Source organism: Oncorhynchus gorbuscha, linkage group LG04, assembly GCF_021184085.1.
Source record: "Oncorhynchus gorbuscha isolate QuinsamMale2020 ecotype Even-year linkage group LG04, OgorEven_v1.0, whole genome shotgun sequence".
NCBI classification, from domain to species: domain Eukaryota; kingdom Metazoa; phylum Chordata; class Actinopteri; order Salmoniformes; family Salmonidae; genus Oncorhynchus; species Oncorhynchus gorbuscha.
The window spans coordinates 20570712-20591233 of record NC_060176.1 but is presented as its reverse complement, the minus strand read 5'-3'; the positions used below and the strand labels follow the sequence as shown (position 1 = coordinate 20591233).

General features: G+C 46.0%; 1 protein-coding gene across 1 annotated transcript in view; it reads left to right on the top strand.

The window, feature by feature from the left end:
• LOC124033818 (protein FAM189A1-like) overlaps positions 1-20522 on the top strand; it is a 136836-nt gene that overhangs the window by 34562 nt on the left and 81752 nt on the right. The gene's annotated exons all lie outside the window — the stretch shown is intronic.

The window sequence follows — 20522 nt, the reverse complement described above, 5'->3', positions numbered from 1 at the left end:
TGTGTGTGTGTGTGTGTGTGTGTGTGTGTGTGTGTGTGTGTACTAGTAAGTGTGTGTGCTGTCCATGCACTTGTGTTTCTACAATATTGTATCTTGTCTCCATGCCACTTCATACTATCCTAGTGAAGATGATATATTAGCTTTTTAAAGCTAAAGCAAGTTTGCAATATTTCGGTTACTGCTCAAACAGTGATTCATTGCAATAGATTAGTTCTGCTAGTGTTTGGATCAATAGATTAAATTACACAAACCTCCCAAAAGGCCAATAGTATTCTCTTTTTTAATGGAATGCGTAGGAACACCGTTACTGTTTTCTCAAAAGCTGATTCACATTGATTTGTGGGGGCACTTTTATAAATTGAGCTCGGCGCTGAGATCAGTGTGTGTGTGTGTGTGTGTGTGTGTGTGTGTGTGTGTGTGTGTGTGTGTGTGTGTGTGTGTGTGTGTGTGTGTGTGTGTGTGTGTGTGTGTGTGTGTGTGTGTGTGTGTGTGTGACTCACCGTGATGAGCTGGGTGGTAGTGGGAGGGGTTTAGGCTGTGTGTGTGTGTGTGTGTGTGTGTGTGTGTGTGTGTGTGTGTGTGTGTGTGTGTGTGTGTGTGTGTGTGTGTGCGTGCGTGCGTGCGTGTGATGTCAGCGTGAACCATGAATGTTATTCCAGCAATAGCACAGCATGGTATACAAGTTGTGTTTTTCACCAGACTTTAAATGTTCATGAACACTAATTCAGCTGACACTATTTCAGCTGACACTGTTTCAGCTGACAGACACTGTCTGCCGGTAACCTAGTTAGTCTGTTTGTCTCGCAATATACAGTACTTAGCAGCAGGTGGCTGTTAAATGGGTTGTCAGTCAAAGAGGTATTTTTCTTTATGAATTCAGAAAATAATGATATTATTTGAACAGTGTATAATGTAGGCTAGGAGCTTGGGAGAAATAAACCAAATGATGGAGAAAAACCTGAGAATCCTCATTTCCCGCTACAATATAATAATGTTTGGTCGCAAGACCTTCGATGTTTCTTGGAAAAGGAGCATCAAGATCATTGTGTACTTTCACCAACCTGTGAAGTTCGTCATCATTTATTTCATCTGTAGTTTAATAAACTGCATGGTTTCCCGAGTCGTAGTGGGAGGACCACACAATATATCATCGCGTAACTCCAAGTTTACTTCAATAAGATGGTTGTTGTATCAATATTTGTGCATAAAGGCCATTTCTCGCATAATTCATTTTACCGACACAAAAAGATACCACCATGTTGAACAAACAAATGATCTGTCTGCATTTATAAAAATGATATGGAAACTTCCCTATTTCCATCACAGCTGTCGTGATTTATTTTTATACGGTATGACTTTACCCACATATCAACTGTGGATGGAAGCGTGGTTATTGATACACAAAGACTGTGAACCGGTATTTAGCCTTCAGACACATGGTCACAGAGCCCAGTCAGACCAGCAGTGAGAGCTAAATGCTTTTACAATGCTTTCTGACAATGGTTTATTGGTGGGAATTGAGTCATTATTGACACATTACTAATAAATGACCATAAAATCGTTTTTAAGTAGTATTGCTAATAATGACTAGATTGTTGTTTGTTAAGATGTGTGTGAAGATATGAGTGCCCTTGTATCTGTCCACACTACTGTAATGCTCTCTGAGTGAGAGAATCAATTCAATTACTTGATGGAGAACTATTAATAGTGAAAAGATCATATAAATAAATGTCTAAAATCACATCTTGGGTACCCTGCTGTGCCGTTGCCTGGTTGACATATGTAGAGACACACACACACACACACACACACACACACACACACACACACACACACACACACACACACACACACACACACACACACACACACACACAACACACACACACTAACACACACACAGGGACACAAACTCATACAATGACTTTAGCTTGTTATTTAAGATTTGTGTGCGGCAAGGAATGTGCTTCTTCGTTTAGCCCAGCCCACCCCTTCGGCCTTAATTGGCTATTCTGTTAGCTGGTCCAGTGAATGGCATTGCTTGTGGATAGTGATACACACTCAGGAAGGACCGAATCCCTGCTGTCTGTCTAACACAGCAGCCCTGCTTTTAGGAACACTACCTATAATTATAATAAACTGTAATTAGCGTGGCTGTGAGAGCCTTTGCCGCAGATACATTTAGTGGCCTCTTCTGCGCGAGGGCACATTGCTCTTTAGTGTTCTGTCTGGAGCGTGGTCAGTAATGAAATGATACATATGTTGACAAGGAAGCACACCGCAGGCCAAAAGGGGTCATTTAGTGAGTTTATAATCGTTTTGAAGGATGTTATATAAGGCCACCGTTAATGACAAGGCTGATCGCTCCTTTCCTCTTATTCTCCTCAGTTGACACAGTGAAAAACCAAGAGAATCTTCTTTTTCAGTTTCTCCAGTCTCGAATATAAGTCCCTTGTTGTGCGGCCTGAGGCTCAGAGAGATAGTCGTTTGAGACCTCAGAGAGATAGTAGCTAGTTTAGACAGAGGCTGTTAGGCGTGGTGCTGTCCTGTGCTGTTCAGCGTGTTTACCGGACGCTTCAGGGGATCCAAATGAGATGACATTACTGTCAGATTACATGTTTAGAATTCACTCTATTCGTTGGTTAACCAGAGTAAAGCGATAGCAGCAGCAGCCTCAGTGAAATAACTAGAGACATCGTATGTGGCTTGGGATTCCCGAAGTTAAAAGAAAACCCTAAAACCAAAACCAAAATGTCTCTGAAATTCCCACAAGCCAACCAGCACCACAGGGGCAGACATTTGACCGAAACAATCGTTTAAGTGCAGTTTTTGCTTCTCTGCCACTATTGAAATTGGACCCCAATGAAAATATAAGACATTCCCTGCAGTATCAGTGATTTATGATTTTAGAGCTATTGGGGGGGAAGATTTAATCACGAACATAATCAATGATTTTCATTCATCTTCAAATGTCAATGGTTACATTTGATCACAACAGGTATTTTTTTTTAGCTTGTTACAGATCCTAAGGTAGTTTGTTTCTAACACATTTACATATGATATGTCAATTCTGGTTAGGTTTCCCACTACGGTTTGGAAGTTTTCAATAACCTTGTAGTTGACCCGCCCTGTGGCAACAAACATGTCTATGGTACAGTGTACAGTATAGCCATTATAAACCCTGTAATCTATATACATTTACCATCTATTAACCTTCACAGCGGAGTGTGTGTGTGTGTGTGTGTGTGTGTGTGTGTGTGTGTGTGTGTGTGTGTGTGTGTGTGTGTGTGTGTGTGTGTGTGTGTGTGTGTGTGTGTGTGTGTGTGTGTGTGTGTGTGTGTGTGTGTGTTAGTCACATGATCAACCCTGAATGTTAACACCTTCCTGAGGCCCCTGGAGCTCTTCTGCTCCACAGGTAACAACTCTGTGTGCTCCATGCCATTATAGAAACTACAATTACATAGGTGCAAGCAGGGCCATATAAAGGTGTACAGAGTGCAGTATGCTCTCTGTGTGCAAGACCTGAAAAGGAACCAGTCAATTTGTCCCTTTAAGGAGATAGCTTTTGAAGTGCTGTCTAATCTTAACTTCAGTTGAACTTACTGATAGCATTATGTGATTGTTACGCGATTCAGTAGCTTCCTGAAGAAAAATATTTGATTTCTATCAGCACATGTACTCTCACACACAAACATGTTGACATTTATCATAAACACAGTAGACTATAAAGGTATGGGGGTTGTAAATGGAGCTGTGAGAACTCTGTGTTCCACCTCATAAACTTGATCCTTTACCCACAGCGGTAGCATTATATACTACTTTGCTCTCGGTAAAGCCGCAATTTTACAGTCAAAACACCAGGGAAACGGCTCTGGTCAAATTGCTGCTCAACTCTGCAACAACGAGAGGCTCTTAAAACCAACTCCCTAGGAGAGGCTCAGTGCTTTACAGAACACCTAAAGTAATAGACCTGCATGGGTACCTACCTACCTACCAACTTACCGTAGACCTGTGTCCTCTCCTCAAAGCACATCTAGCACTGCTTCCATCCAGAGCTCAAACAGCCCAATTGTTGGATTCTGGATACAAATTAAATCAGTTTCTCCTCCACGACTTCTCCCTCTCCTGTGCTTCAGGCAGTTCAGTGTACCTGCTCTGCTGTCCATGCCGAGCTACCGTGGTGGGCGGTAGAGGTAGTGGCCTAGGGTCCACAGTGTGTGTAAGGACATGAAGGAGTGAGGGCGAGGGAGAGGAGAAGAGGGGAACAGAACAACAGTAGGCCTGGCTGTGTCCTGTGGGTGAAGGAGTGAGGGAGGGAAAGGTGGAATAGAGGAGAGGAAAGGAGCGTAGATGAAAGGAGAGGAACAGAACAACAGCAGGCCTGTGCCCTGTGGGTGCTGCCGCCTGTCGCTTCCCCTCTAATCTCCTCTTCACGGGGCCTGTCCCATCCTCTCAGCTCCTGCTCAGTGTGGGGGGTGATGTGTAAGTGAGAACATTACCCTACTCACTGATGGATCAGCCCTCCTAACCACTGGGCCTGTGTGTGTTTGTTTGTGTGTGTCTGTGTCTACAGTGGAACACAGCGGCTCTGTGTGTCTCTTGTGTTATGTGGTTAGTTCTATCATGAGGCCTTGATTGGGCTCTGCGACTCACCAAATAACTCAGTGACTGACTGGCTTTCATCTCCGCGCCTCTGGATGCCAGCTGCGATGGTAGTCATTATTTAGATGCGTTAGATGTGTTCGCTCTGTGATGAGAAAGAATGTCCCGCCCGTACAGAATCAAAAATAAACGTCAGAAACTGCTCAGGTTTTGTGAAGATATGTCCCCTTTTTACTGCAACCCCTACTGGAACGTAGTAATCATGGACAGCACATTGTTGCGTTGATTCCGCAGGTTGGTGATTCAGATAGATCAATCCAGACTTTGTGAGAGCGGATGGATGCAGTCATTCAATCATGGAAGATGATGATGGCTCGGCTCGGCTGTTCCCTGCTAATTGCGTCTTGAAGCCATCAGTCAGCCACTTCCCTGTAAATTACTGGGTCCTGTTCTTTCTAGATGTTTGTTTAATGAATTACAAAATGTGTGTGTGTGCTGAGGAAAAACACTTTATTTCCAACCGGGCTTTCTGCTGTGTCGCGTCGTACTTGGTTGCAAACAGAGATGAAGGATCAATCGAGATGGTGTTTCATCAGAGGAAGAGCAGAGAGAGAGGAAGAACGCCCTTTTGGCTCAGATAGAATAGGTATTATTGAAGGATTGATTCCTGGTGTTTTGGTCCACCTTGGCAAACCCATCATTGTTATCAAACGCTGCCTGTCCTCCACAGCCACTCTGGGTGGTGATGGACGTGTTGCACTGTACAGGCCCTGGGATGAGAGAGAGAAAGACCGAGTGGCCCTCCACCACTCCAACACGACGTCAATGCAGTTTCCTTAAAGCCTATAAACATACATCACAACATGTTCTACAGCACAGAGACTATGTGAGATGGCCTTCCTTTAAAGGAGATAGACCCATGGTGTCAGTAGGATTCATTTTACAGTGTGGCTCTGACAGTAACATCACTCTATTGGTCAATTACAAAGAAGGTCCAGACGAAATTTGACCAGCTTACTTCCCGCCAGATTTTGCCCGTTGGACCCAGGATGCTGCCTCGCCGCTCTAACCAGTAGGCTGCCAGCCGCCCGGTTGTCGTCTGCTCTACAGGCTGCGCCTGAGCAATGTGTCTTACTGAGTCCTGTATACTCTTCTGGGAACTTCAGCCACTCCTTCAGAGCTATGGTGTTCTGGGCATCGTTTAGTCTTGAAAAGACACAGTGATTGAAAATGATTCAAACTCCTCCTCAGAGCCTTTAACATGAGGGATAGGCCGGTCAGCGCACACACAACCACAAACAAGCACACACACACACACAGACACAAACGTTTACATCTAAGTATAAGCGAGAAAAAGTAGATATCTCCCCTGGTGTGGAGTGAGTTACATCATATGCTGTTAGAGCAGTTTCATTGATCACTAGACTAATTAGCCGGGGTATTCAACTCTTACCCAATGAGGTCTGGAGCCTGCTGGTTTTCTGTTCTACCTAACCATAATTGCACACACCTGGTGTCCCAGGTCTAAATCAGTCCCTGATTACAGGAGAACAATGAAAAAAAGCAGTTGAACTGTCTTTGAGAACTGGCCACAACTTTAAAAGAGTATAGGAATGCCATTATATACTGAACAGAAATATAAAAGCAACATGCAACAATTTCAAATATTTTACTGAGTTGTAGTTCATATATGGAAAATAGTCAATTCAATTCATTAGACCCGAATCTATAGATTTGACATGACTGTGCAGGGGCGCAGCTCTGGGTGGTCCTGGGAGGGCATAAGCCTACCCACTTGGGAGCCAGGCCCACCCACAGACATCTGTGGCATTGTGTTGTGTGACAAAACTGCACATTTTACTGTCCCCAGCACAAGGTTCACCTGTGTAATGATTATGCTGTTTAATCAGCTTCTTGATATGCCACACCTGTCAGGTGGATGGATTATCTTGGCAAAGGGGAAATGCTGAGTAAGAGGGATGTAAACAAATTTGTGCAAGAAATTTGAGAGAAACACGTTTTTTTGTGCGCATGGAAAACTTGTGGGATCTTTTATTTCAGCTCATGATTCATGGGACCAACACTTTACATGTTGTGTTTATATTTTTATTCAGTATAGATCATCCTCACCATTTACTAACTGTACATTCATACTCTCACTCTCTGTGATCTTGTTTATGGCGAATCAGTTGATTGGTCCAGTTACATAGCTGTTTGTTTGTTCTTCCTCCATATGCTTTATTTAATAGGACATTGACTTATAGTCTGTTCTACAAAGTCTTCTGTTGTATGTAGAGTTCTAAAGTACAGAGGCTGTTGGATAATTGAATGGTAAACAGCAGTGGCATGTTTTGACGAACCCCACATATCCTCCCCCACATCAAAGCAAGGCCCTGTTCAAATGAGACATCTCTCAGGTCCAGCTTTAGTTCTGTGGCTGACATGACAGGCTCCTCTAACAGTGCTGGCCACGGAGTAGTTTTGATCTTGGGAAAGAAGAGACAGAGAGATCATGGAAGTAATTGCGAGTGCCAGTGGACATCCCCTATCTATTGCAATCTACCTTTCTCCTGGCCTGCAATTATCAAGAAGGACAGACTAGAGCAGTGCTCCCTGTGCTCCCTGTCTGTTGCCTGTGCCGTCTGTGCTGTCTGTCTGTTGCCTGTGCCGTCTGTGCCGTCTGTGCTGTCTGTAGGCCAGGCCAGTGACATCAGCAGTAATGTCATGCAGCAGGTCAGTGACATGCAGGTAGAGGGGCTGCTGGACACAGATGATGGTGATGATGGTGATGATGGTGATGGGTTGTTTGTTTGTTCCCGTTGTGGTGATGATGGTGATGATGGTGATGATGTTGTTGGGTTGGTTGTTTGTTCCCGTTGTGGTGATGATGGTGATGATGGTGATGATGGTGATGATGGTGATGGGTTGTTTGTTTGTTCCCGTTGTGGTGATGATGGTGATGATGGTGATGATGTTGTTGGGTTGGTTGTTTGTTCCCGTTGTGGTGATGATGGTGATGATGTTGATGATGTTGTTGGGTTGGTTGTTTGTTCCCGTTGTGGTGATGATGGTGATGATGGTGATGATGTTGTTGGGTTGGTTGTTTGTTCCCGTTGTGGTGATGATGGTGATGATGGTGATGATGTTGTTGGGTTGGTTGTTTGTTCCCGTTGTGGTGATGATGGTGATGATGTTGTTGGGTTGGTTGTTTGTTCCCGTTGTGGTGATGATGGTGATGATGTTGTTGGGTTGGTTGTTTGTTCCCGTTGTGGTGATGATGGTGATGATGGTGATGATGGTGATGGGTTGTTTGTTTGTTCCCGTTGTGGTGATGATGGTGATGATGTTGTTGGGTTGGTTGTTTGTTCCCGTTGTGATGAGGAGAATTAGATTGTAATGTTAGCCTTTCTCACACTGTGGTCAGCTAAGCCTGGTTTAGTGTTGATGATGATGCTGCTGATGATACTGATTCTGATGATGTTGACAATGACAATAGCATCGTCACACTCGTCAGTGCATGATCAGAGAAGATTTTAGACACAGGATTTCTAAAGGAATATTTCTGAATTCGGGAGTTTAGATCTTCACTATTATGTATAAAACGCTCCAAGGAAATCTATTTAGGCTATCACTGGTTAATGCTGATTGGTAGTTTCTACAATTAAGTATTTTTGCAATTAGACAAAAGCAGACTAACTCTTTTTAAATTTTTTATCACCAATCGCTTCTGTGTTGGAGTTGATTCAGCAGGGATACATCTGGTACTGCAATTGGTGGATGGAGAGAATGATTTGATATGTGAGTAAACAACAGAGAGAGAGAGGAAGAAGAGGGATAAGACGAATAAAAGGTGAGTGGGGTAGAGAGTGAGATGCCCAGCCCCCGGGCATTGCCTGACAACCTACTGTTGTCCCCCTGTTTCCATGGCAATGACGACAAGGTGCCTAAAGTGGAGGGATATGGGAAGGGGCTGGGGGAGGGGAGAAAAGGAGAGAGAGAGCGAAAGAGAGCGAGAGAGAAAGAGAGAGGAAAATAAAGAAAATGTGAATGCTTGTAGTAGAAGGATTGGAAGAGGGATAAAACAAGCTCTGCCAAGCTATCTTTTAGAGCACCATTTAGCCATATATAGCTTTGCTTTTGTCTTGGACAGTCCCATTCCCATTCACATAGACATCTCAATAAAGAGTAGTGGCCTCCCTGGACAAAAGGTTGAGAGAGAGAGCTGTTCAGGGCTGTAGTTTACGTAGATAGCAGCACTAATGTTCTTGTCGTATTCTCAAGAGGCACTAGAGAAGGATGGAGGACAGTGAGAGGGGTTAGAGCCTGAACACACACCTCTCACCCCCATTCATAGCTGAAGGTCATGCTGTCATCAGACTAAAGGTTCACTGTGATGGTAGAATTCACCTTCACTGTGCTTATTAACGTTAACCTCCTCAATCTCATGGTGATGTCATGCTCCATTTTACAGCCTCACTGAATGATCTCCTCTCAGATCCTGACTCTTGTGTGTGTGAATATTTGAGATGGAAACCATGTTTATTTTTTATGGCAAACACAATGCCCTGAGAAACGTGTACCGGAATTTGGGTTTAGAAGATGTTTGCTCAAAATTGTGTCATCTGAGCTCATCTCTGAATTGGGATTAAAGTGCTCACTCTGGTTGACTAGAGAGCTCTCCACATTCATGAGATGAAAGCAACTGCAGCCTCCTCCCTGGCTGTGGGCTCTCCACTGATCACACAGAGGCAGTAGACATCAAGAGTGTCACCCCTTTTAAAGCAGGCCTCGCTTAGACATCCATTTAATTACTAGACTGCTCCATTTAATTAAGGCGGGGCGGTGAGTTTCTCCTGACACATCCAATTCAGCCCTGGATATACATAGGCTCAGCAGCTACTCAGCAGCTAGGATTTACACACACACACACACACACACACACACACACACACACACACACACACACACACACACACACACACACACACACACACACACACACACACACACACACACACACACACACACACACACACACACACACACACACACACCAGTTTGGCAAGGAAGGGAATGTTTTTAGAAAGCTTTTTCCTAGCCAAAGATAAATGAGGGAAGAGTGGATTAACTGTTACAGCAGAAGTGGAGGTAAGAGATGCACAAGCTCTTCAACGCCTGTGTGTGGCCAGGAAACTGAATGTTAGATGGAAACTGAATGTTAGATGGAAACTGAATGTTAGATGGAAACTGAATGTTAGATGGAAACTGAATGTTAGATGGAAACTGAATGTTAGATGGAAACTGAATGTTAGATGGAAACTGAATGTTCGATGGAAACTGAATGTTCGATGGAAACTGAATGTTAGATGGAAACTGAATGTTAGATGGAAACTGAATGTTAGATGGAAACTGAATGTTAGATGGAAACTGAATGTTCGATGGAAACTGAATGTTCGATGGAAACTGAATGTTTGATGGAAAGAATATTAGTTTGTGTTGAATATATGCTGAGCTTGTATGATGGTAGATTATGAAAATACAGTATCTACTGCAGGGTTCTGTTCCCGGAGAGATACCGTCCTGTAGGTTTTCGCTTCAACCCCACTCTAGCGCACCTGATTCTAATAATTAGCTGGTTGATAAGATTAATCAGGTCGGTTACATCTGGTTTTGGATTGAAAACCTACAGGAGGGTAGCTTCCTAGGAACAGGGTTGGAGGGCCCAGATCTACCTTGTATAACCAGGGTGTTGCCTTGCAGGTGAGAGGAGAAACACTTAGCCAGCAAGCCCCAACCACTAGAGCTTAGTAGCTAAACATCATGACTACTGAATATGACACGGGGAGGTAGGAGGTAGAGGTAGTGGAGAACATCATATGATCTGATAGCCCAGGGTAGTCTTACTGCTACCTTTTCACCATGCTGGCATGGCCTCCTCCTTTTCAAGCAGCAGGTTTCTATTGGACAGGATCCAACATTCTTGTCATCCAGTCCACCACTCTAGACCACCTGCTGTCCACCATGCTGCCCAGGGCTGGACCTGTGACCTTGGACTTACCATGTGACCCAGAAGGCAGTAAGTAGTGTCAACAATCAGAGAGAGCAGCATTTTACCTGATGACATAAACAGCAGAAAAACATGATTTCACAGATGACAAAGACAATAACACGGAGTGCAATCTGTCTTGACGAAATAGAACATCATAACACAGGGGTCAGAGGTCAGGGAGCATCATAACACCAACCTCCACTCACTCCAGATGGACAGCTCAACCACAGGTGGTGTGAAACTCAGTAAGCCTTCACACTGAGAGGAGATCATTCACATGCACCTCACTTTCCCCCTGCGATATGTCACAAAGCAGTTCCAGAATCACCCTATCGCACTATAATAGGTGTGGAAGCAATATAAGAGACTATTGCTTCATTACATCCTAATTGTGATAGCTGTGTATGGAATCTGTAACAGGGCTGTGATGTGGGTGTTTGTGAGTGTGTGTTTGTGTGCGTGTGCGTGTCTCTCTTTCTCTGTGATGAGTTTGGATGCTTGCATCACATTGGATGTGAGTGAGATTTCGTGCACCCCCCACAGCTTTGAGGTTGATGGAAAATCATTATGGATCTTGGCAAGTGGCCGGCGGGTGGTTGCCTAGGAAACCTGACTGTCTGTCGGTGGCTCCCTTCTTCCCATGCGTCTTGGTGACCTGAGGTATGTGAAATGCCCAGACTTTAAGACCTTCACTCAGAGTAATGTGTTCTTCGATGGGTGGCAGGGGGTCTTGCATGAATGAATGAGATTAAATAAAACCTGTTAGAAACATAGAATCCATGATGCACGCTGCTCTGTGTGATGTTTACCAGCACTGTGGAGACTTTATTGTAGAAAACAACCATCTTCCACTGGCAGCCAGCGTGTTATTATCAAGCAGGTGATTGCAGATGACATGGTTTATCATTGTCGTCTGCCTTGTTTTAGTGGGATTGGCTGAGCCCTGTTCACAGTGAGGGGCCCCAATGCTGAATGGGGGCAGGGCATTATGTGAGGCACAGGGAGGGTGGAGGGACAGTCGGGGGGGGGGTGTTGATAATGTCCACTCTTATGTTGTTATGCTGTAAACCATAACCACAGCATTCCAACAGCCCTCTCCATCTCTACCCCTGCCGTCGCCATCCACAGTTCCATCATTACAGCCTCATCACCACCATGCCTATCTCTGTGTGAGAGAGAGAGCAGTGACCTCGGACAGGCCAGTGACTGCAGGGGGCATGCTCCTCGTGATTATTCCTGTTCTCCACTGATGCCTGGGGGTATAGGGTGCTGTAATCACTGCCCCCCCCCTTCCTCCAACTCCCACAGTCAGCTCAGGGTCAATTATCATAACAGTACTAATGGGAAAGCCTGGGAGAACACATAATGAATAGTCGTGGGCTCTGGGCTGGGGGGTGTGAGATTAACGCTTGCACTACTGTGGGGTCAGCCCTATACGAGGGTCCAGAGTTGTGTCCTGCAATGTAAAGGAGATGGAGGGTAGGGGTGTGTAGGTGTGTGAATATTTGAGATGGAAACCATGTTTATTTTTTATGGCAAATACAATGCCCTGTCAAAAGATTAAAATAATTCTCATCTATATTATTCATAGTCGTCTATTTACCACCACAGACCGATGCTACCACCAAGACCGCACTCAACCAACTCTGTAAGGCCATATGTAAACAAGAAAATGCTCATCCAGAAGCAGTGCTCCTAGTGGCCGGGGACTTTAATGCAGGCAAACTTTAATTTGTTTTACCAAATCTTTACCAGCATGTCACACGTGCAACCAGAGGAAAAAAAACTCTAGACCACCTTTACTCCACACAGAGATGCATACAAAGCTCTCCCTCACCCTCCATTTGGCAAATCTGACCATAATTCTATCCTCCTGATTCCTGCTTACAAGAAAAAACTAAAGCAGGAATTACCAGTGACTCGCTCAATACGGAAGTGGTCAGATGATATGGATGCTACGCTACAGGACTGTTTTGCTAGCACAGACTGGAATATGTTCTGGCATTCATCCAATGGCATTGAGGAGTATACCACCTCAGTCATTGGCTTCATCAATAAGTGCATTGATGACGTCATCCCCACAGTGACCGTACGTACATATCCCAACCAGAAGTCATGGATTACAGGCAACATCCGTATCGAGCTAAAGGCTAGAGCTGCCGCTTTCAAGGAGCGGGGCACTAATCCGGATGCTTATAGGAAATCCCACTAGACGAACCATCAAACAAGGAAAGCGTCAATACAGGATTAAGATTGAATCCTACTACACCAGCTCTGACGCTCGTTGGATATGGCAGGGCTTGAAAACTATTATGGACTACAAAGGGAAACCCAGACGCGAACCCAGTGACGCGAGCCTACCAGATGAGCTAAATTCCTTTTATGCTCACTTCGAGTCAAGCAACACTGAAGCATGCACCAGAACACCAGTTGTTCTGGATGACTGTGTGATAACACTCTCGGGAGCCGATGTGAGCAAGACCTTTAAACGGGTCAACATTCACAAAGCCGCGGGGCCAGATAAATTACCAGGACATGTATTCAAAGCATATGCGGACCAACTAGCAAGTGTCTTCACTGACATGTTCAACCTCTCGCTGACCGAGTCTGTAATACCTACGTGTTTCAAGTCGATCACCATAGTCCCTGTGCCCAAGGAAGCGAAGGTAACCTGCCTAAATGATTACCGACCCTTAGCACTCACTTTGGTAACCATGAAGTGCTTTGAAAGGCTGTTCATGGCCCACATCAACAGCATCCTCCCGGATACCCTAGACCCACTCCAATTTGCATACCGCCCCAACAGATCCACAGATGACACAATCTCAATCTCACGCCACACTGCCCTTTCCCACCTGGACAAAAGGAACACCTATGTGAGAATGCTGTGTAGGAGTGTGTATGGGTGTGTAGGTGTATAAAGAGTGTGTACAGGCTGCAGCGTGCATAAACGCTCCAGACTGGAATGTGGCCTGGGGGGCAGACAGACAGGAGAGGGGGCTTTGGGGTCAATGACATTCCGAACAAGGAATCTAGGAGGGCTTATTGGGTTTTGTCTTCCAAAAAGCATTGTTTTACTTTTCTGTTCAGTTGGTGGACTGCAAATAAAATACATTGTTGCGATATCAGATACTTGTGTTGTGGAAGGCTTATGATCGATCACAATGTGTACTGTTCAGGATGTCAGGGTTGTTATGCTGTGTGTGTGTGGTGTGTGTGTGTGTGTGTGTGTGCGTGCGTGTGTGGCTGTCAGAGTGTAGTACATTCTTTCATGTCTCTGTGTGGCACAACCTGTGATGAGTTGCTTGGAAATCTTTCATTCCATTTCAGTAGCCATTTTTGTTTGGTGTTTATATGTATGTGTTATACACGCCAGAGTTGTTGGCTCAGTTGATGGGTGTGGCCAGTGTGTCTGTTGGTGGCTATGTGTAAATGCTGTGCTTTGTTTTGTGTGGGTAATGGGGTTGTTGTATATCTCTGGATGGTAAGCTATACACTGTAGGGACCATGTAGTGAAGCCAGATGTGGGAGAGAGAAAAGAGAGAGGCTATTCTCTCCTGATGATAGACAACACTAAACAACAGGAGTCTGATTGGAGTCTGATTGGAAGCCATCTCAATACAGAAGCCTTTAATGGTAGGAGGCAGGAATCGATGGCCCTGATTTTGTATAGCTAATGAGAGCAGATTTGGCTATTTCATGGATAATTTCCTCCTTTTAGAGAATACGTTGTTTTTATATTAATAACAGTCAGTTGAGAATGAGATTGATTGATTAGCTCATTTGTGTGTCCCCTTTTGAACTCAAAGTCCACAGTGTGTATAAACTGCAGCAGGGCAGAAGTGAAAGAAAAGGAGCTGGTGAGTTGAGCTGAATAGGTGGCCAGGCCTCAGTGACTACTACCGTGGTAAAGTGTCTTAATCCTTTTCCCAGTGCAGCGGAGAGAAGAATCCCTGTGTGATTGACACAAAGCTATCACCGGCAGCCCTCTCCATATCACCTCTCAGACAGCCACAACCATAGCTACAGCCTCTGCTCCAGCCAGCCTCAGTCCAGAGTTTAGCAGCTCCACTAGCCCCTAAAGCCTGCCTGACCCCCCCCCACCTTCTCCAGGGACCAGAGTTGTTTCACTCTCAGACACCCAACTTCCTGAAGTTTCCCCTTATTACTAGCTTTCAGAGTAGAGACAAGGCTGAGTGGATTCTCTACTCTACCACTGATATCTCACCAGCTAAGAGTGTTAGCTAATGAATGTTCCCTTCGTCCCCTGGAAGAGGGCTGGTGCAGGGCTTTAACACAGCCTGCCTTTCCTTCCTCTCCTCCACCATCTGAGATGTAATAATTAAATGGGGAGATAATGTCATGTTTGTCATTTATTGTCATGTCTTGTCCCTGTGCTCCCCATGCTATTCGTTTCCCTCTGCTGGTCTTGTTTGGTTCTTTCCCTCCTATCCCTCTCTCTCCCCCTCCCTCTCTCACTCTCTCGCTCTCTCTTCTCTCTGTCGTTCCGTTCCTGCTCCCAGCTGTTCCTATTCCCCTAATCATCATTTAGTCTTCCCACACCTGTTCCCGATCCTTTCCCCTGATTAGATTCCCTATTTATTCCTTTGTAATCCGTTCCTGTTCCGTCGGTTCCTTGTTTTGTATTCCATGCTGTAATTGCGTTTCGCCCTGTCCTGTCGTGTTTTTTTGCCGTGATTGTGTATCACCCTGTCCTGTCGTGTTTTGTGCCTTCTTCAGACGCTGCGTGTGAGCAGGTGTCTCAGTTGACTACGGCCTGCGCCTACCCGAAGCGACCTGCAGTCTGTGGCCGCTTCTCCAGTTGTTTTCCCCTCTACTATCTAGAGGATTTCAGTTATTCGGTTTTGAGCATTAATAAACTCTGTTTCTGTTAAGTCGCGTTTGGGTCCTCCTTCACCTGCATAACAGAAGGAACCGACCAAAGAATGGACCCAGCGACTTCTGACGCTCGTTACACTGCCGTCGAGATCCAAGGAGCCATGCTCGGCAGACACGAGCAGGAATTGTCCGCTGCTCGCCAGGCCGTGGAAAACCTGGCTGCTCAGGTTTCCGACCTCTCTGGACAGTTCCAGAGTCTACGTCTCGTGCCACCTATTACTCCCTGGCCTGCCGAGCCTCCAGAACCCAGGGTTAATAACCCACCTTGCTACTCCGGGCAGCCCACTGAGTGCCGCTCCTTTCTCACGCAGTGTGAGATTGTGTTCTCTCTCCAACCCCACACATACTCTAGAGAGAGAGCTCGGGTTGCTTACGTCATTTCACTCCTTACTGGCCGGGCTCGAGAATGGGGCACAGCTATCTGGGAGGCAAGGGCTGATTGCTCTAACAGATTCCAGAACTTTAAAGAGGAGATGATTCGGGTTTTTGACCGTTCAGTTTTTGGTGAGGAGGCTTCTAGGGCCCTGGCTTCCTTATGCCAAGGTGAACGGTCCATAACGGATTATTCCATTGAGTTTCGCACTCTTGCTGCCTCTAGTGAGTGGAACGAGCCGGCGCTGCTCGCTCGTTTTCTGGAGGGACTCCACGCAGCGGTTAAGGATGAGATTCTCTCCCGGGAGGTTCCTTCAGATGTGGACTCTTTGATTGCTCTCGCCATCCGCATAGAACGACGGGTAGATCTTCGTCACCGGGCTCGTGGAAGAGAGCTCGCATCAACGGTGTTTCCCTGCTCCGCATCGCAACCATCTCCCTCCTCTGGCTTTGAGACTGAGCCCATGCAGCTGGGAGGGATTCGCATCTCGAATAAGGAGAGGGAACGGAGGATCACCAACCGCCTGTGCCTCTATTGCGGAGTTGCTGGACATTTTGTTAATTCATGTCCAGTAAGAGGCCAGAGCCCATCAGTAAGCGGAGGGCTACTGGTGAGCGCTACTACTCAGTCCTCTTCATCTAGATCTTGTACTACTATGTCGGTCCATCTACGCTGGACCGGTTCGGGTGCTACATGCAGTGCCTTGATTGACTCTGGGGCTGAAGGTTGTTTCATGGACGAAGCATGGGTTCGGAAACATAACATTCCTTTCAGACCGTTAGACAAGCCTACGCCCATGTTTGCCTTAGATGGTAGTCATCTTCCCAGTATCAAATTTGAGACACTACCTTTAACTCTCACAGTATCTGGTAACCACAGTGAGACTATTTCTTTTTTGATTTTCCGTTCACCGTTTACACCTGTTGTTTTGGGTCATCCCTGGCTAGTATGTCATAATCCTTCTATTAATTGGTCTAGTAATTCTATCCTATCCTGGAACGTTTCTTGTCATGTGAAGTGTTTAATGTCTGCCATCCCTCCCGTTTCTTCTCTCCCTACTTCTCAGGAGGAACCTGGCGATTTGACAGGAGTGCCGGAGGAATATCATGATCTGCGCACGGTCTTCAGTCGGTCCCGAGCCAACTCCCTTCCTCCTCACCGGTCGTATGATTGTAGTATTGATCTCCTTCCAGGGACCACGCCTCCTCGAGGTAGACTATACTCTCTGTCGGCTCCCGAACGTAAGGCTCTCGAGGATTATTTGTCTGTGTCTCTTGACGCCGGTACCATAGTGCCTTCTTCTTCTCCGGCCGGGGCGGGGTTCTTTTTGTTAAGAAGAAGGACGGTACTCTGCGCCCCTGCGTGGATTATCGAGGGCTGAATGACATAACGGTTAAGAATCGTTATCCGCTTCCCCTTATGTCATCAGCCTTCGAGATTCTGCAGGGAGCCAGGTGCTTTACTAAGTTGGACCTTCGTAACGCTTACCATCTCGTGCGCATCAGAGAGGGGGACGAGTGGAAAACGGCGTTTAACACTCCGTTAGGGCATTTTGAGTACCGGGTTCTGCCGTTCGGTCTCGCCAATGCGCCAGCTGTTTTTCAGGCATTAGTTAATGATGTTCTGAGAGACATGCTGAACATTTTTGTTTTTGTCTATCTTGACGATATCCTGATTTTTTCTCCGTCACTCGAGATTCATGTTCAGCACGTTCGACGTGTTCTACAGCGCCTTTTAGAGAATTGTCTCTACGTAAAGGCTGAGAAGTGCTCTTTTCATGTCTCCTCCGTTACCTTTCTCGGTTCCGTTATTTCCGCTGAAGGCATTCAGATGGATTCCGCTAAGGTCCAAGCTGTCAGTGATTGGCCCGTTCCAAGGTCACGTGTCGAGTTGCAGCGCTTTTTAGGTTTCGCTAATTTCTATCGGCGTTTCATTCGTAATTTCGGTCAAGTTGCTGCCCCTCTCACAGCTCTTACTTCTGTCAAGACGTGTTTTAAGTGGTCCGGTTCCGCCCAGGGAGCTTTTGATCTTCTAAAAGAACGTTTTACGTCCGCTCCTATCCTCGTTACTCCTGACGTCACTAGACAATTTATTGTCGAGGTTGACGCTTCAGAGGTAGGCGTGGGAGCCATTCTATCCCAGCGCTTCCAGTCTGACGATAAGGTTCATCCTTGCGCTTATTTTTCTCATCGCCTGTCGCCATCTGAGCGCAACTATGATGTGGGTAACCGTGAACTGCTCGCCATCCGCTTAGCCCTAGGCGAATGGCGACAGTGGTTGGAGGGGGCGACCGTTCCTTTTGTCGTTTGGACAGACCATAAGAACCTTGAGTACATCCGTTCTGCCAAACGACTTAATGCCCGTCAAGCTCGTTGGGCGTTGTTTTTCGCTCGTTTCGAGTTTGTGATTTCTTACCGTCCGGGTAGCAAGAACACCAAGCCTGATGCCTTATCCCGTCTGTTTAGTTCTTCTGTGGCTTCTACTGATCTCGAGGGGATTCTTCCTTATGGGCGTGTTGTCGGGTTGACAGTCTGGGGAATTGAAAGACAGGTTAAGCAAGCACTCACGCACACTGCGTCGCCGCGCGCTTGTCCTAGTAACCTCCTTTTCGTTCCTGTTTCCACTCGTCTGGCTGTTCTTCAGTGGGCTCACTCTGCCAAGTTAGCTGGTCATCCCGGTGTTCGAGGCACTCTTGCGTCTATTCGCCAGCGCTTTTGGTGGCCGACTCAGGAGCGTGACACGCGCCGTTTCGTGGCTGCGTGTTCAGACTGCGCGCAGAAGAAGTCTGGTAATTTTTTTTTCTGCTTCTGCTCCTGGTCTTGCTGGGTCTCAGTCTGTTCCCTGCCATCGCATCTCTCCTGTTCTTGTCCCTGCCCTTGCTGTGTCTCAGTCTGTCCCTAGTTCTCATTTTTTTTTTAGAGTAGTACCCTAGTTTCCCTTTTTATCGTTTTTCGTTACGGTCCTGAGGAGAGGAGTTGGGTTCTTTCTCGGGACGTGCTGGACCGTTTGATCTATGATTTCCTCCGTTGCTGCCAGTGTTCCTCCTCGAGAGCGCCAGGAGGCGCTCGGTGAGTGGGGGGGTACTGTCATGTTTGTCATTTATTGTCATGTCTTGTCCCTGTGCTCCCCATGCTATTCGTTTCCCTCTGCTGGTCTTGTTTGGTTCTTTCCCTCCTATCCCTCTCTCTCCCCCTCCCTCTCTCACTCTCTCGCTCTCTCTTCTCTCTGTCGTTCCGTTCCTGCTCCCAGCTGTTCCTATTCCCCTAATCATCATTTAGTCTTCCCACACCTGTTCCCGATCCTTTCCCCTGATTAGATTCCCTATTTATTCCTTTGTAATCCGTTCCTGTTCCGTCGGTTCCTTGTTTTGTATTCCATGCTGTAATTGCGTTTCGCCCTGTCCTGTCGTGTTTTTTGCCGTGATTGTGTATCACCCTGTCCTGTCGTGTTTTGTGCCTTCTTCAGACGCTGCGTGTGAGCAGGTGTCTCAGTTGACTACGGCCTGCGCCTACCCGAAGCGACCTGCAGTCTGTGGCCGCTTCTCCAGTTGTTTTCCCCTCTACTATCTAGAGGATTTCAGTTATTCGGTTTTGAGCATTAATAAACTCTGTTTCTGTTAAGTCGCGTTTGGGTCCTCCTTCACCTGCATAACAGATAAGAGGGAGGAGTCCCCTGGGTGCCATGACAACTAAGCTCTATGGAAATAAAAGTGAAACTTAACTGTGTTGCCGTGGTAATAACCATCCATTCATGTGCTCCTGGGTTCTTTATGTGGTATCAGAGGTTGACGGGGGCTGTTTTGAGATCAGGTGTGTGAGACAGTTACGGTGTTGGACCTCTGGACCAGAGGTGTCTGTGCTAAAGACAGGAGCAGAGGAGAGGAGCTGATCTCTGTGTGTCTGCTGTCTGGCACAGACCTGGGCTGCTTTTACTGCTGAACAGATTTACTACCAGACTGCATTTGCAGGGATACAGCCTTTATCTCCCTCCCTCCTCCTTGCTCTCTCTCTCTCATGCTCTTTCGCTCTCTCTCTCTCTCTTCCTCTGTTGCAACAGAATGCGTGATATATAATTCATGAGAGCAAATAGATATTGAAGCGTTCACATCTCGGTAGAAATCTGCCTTTGAAATTATCATCTCTCTCCAAGCTTCCGAAACATATTCATGTCACTTGCAGAATATGTTTAATGATTCCATCAAATGAATATTTCAGAATTAAAATGACTGAGTATGTAAAATCATCTTCCCTCGATTTGGTCACTGTTCAAAACAAGAAAATCTTACTGTGTAGGCATTAACATGCTTAATTATCTAGACAGTAGGCATGTTACAGTGATAAGATGTGTACATTTGGGCAGACATTAGGTATTGGCTCCTGCACACTGTATATACAACTCTATGTTCTTTTCGGGTGTTCTCCCTTTTTGTCAATGCTAATCTGCAGTCAGGGAGTCACTCAGCACATTTTGATTGGACAAGATAAATAATCCTCCTGATCTAAAGCAGTAATGATCTGCTAGTCTCACTGATCTTCAGCCCTCATCTAAAATGGGTCAAATGTGAATAACACTGCGAATTTAACATCTCCCAAATATTCT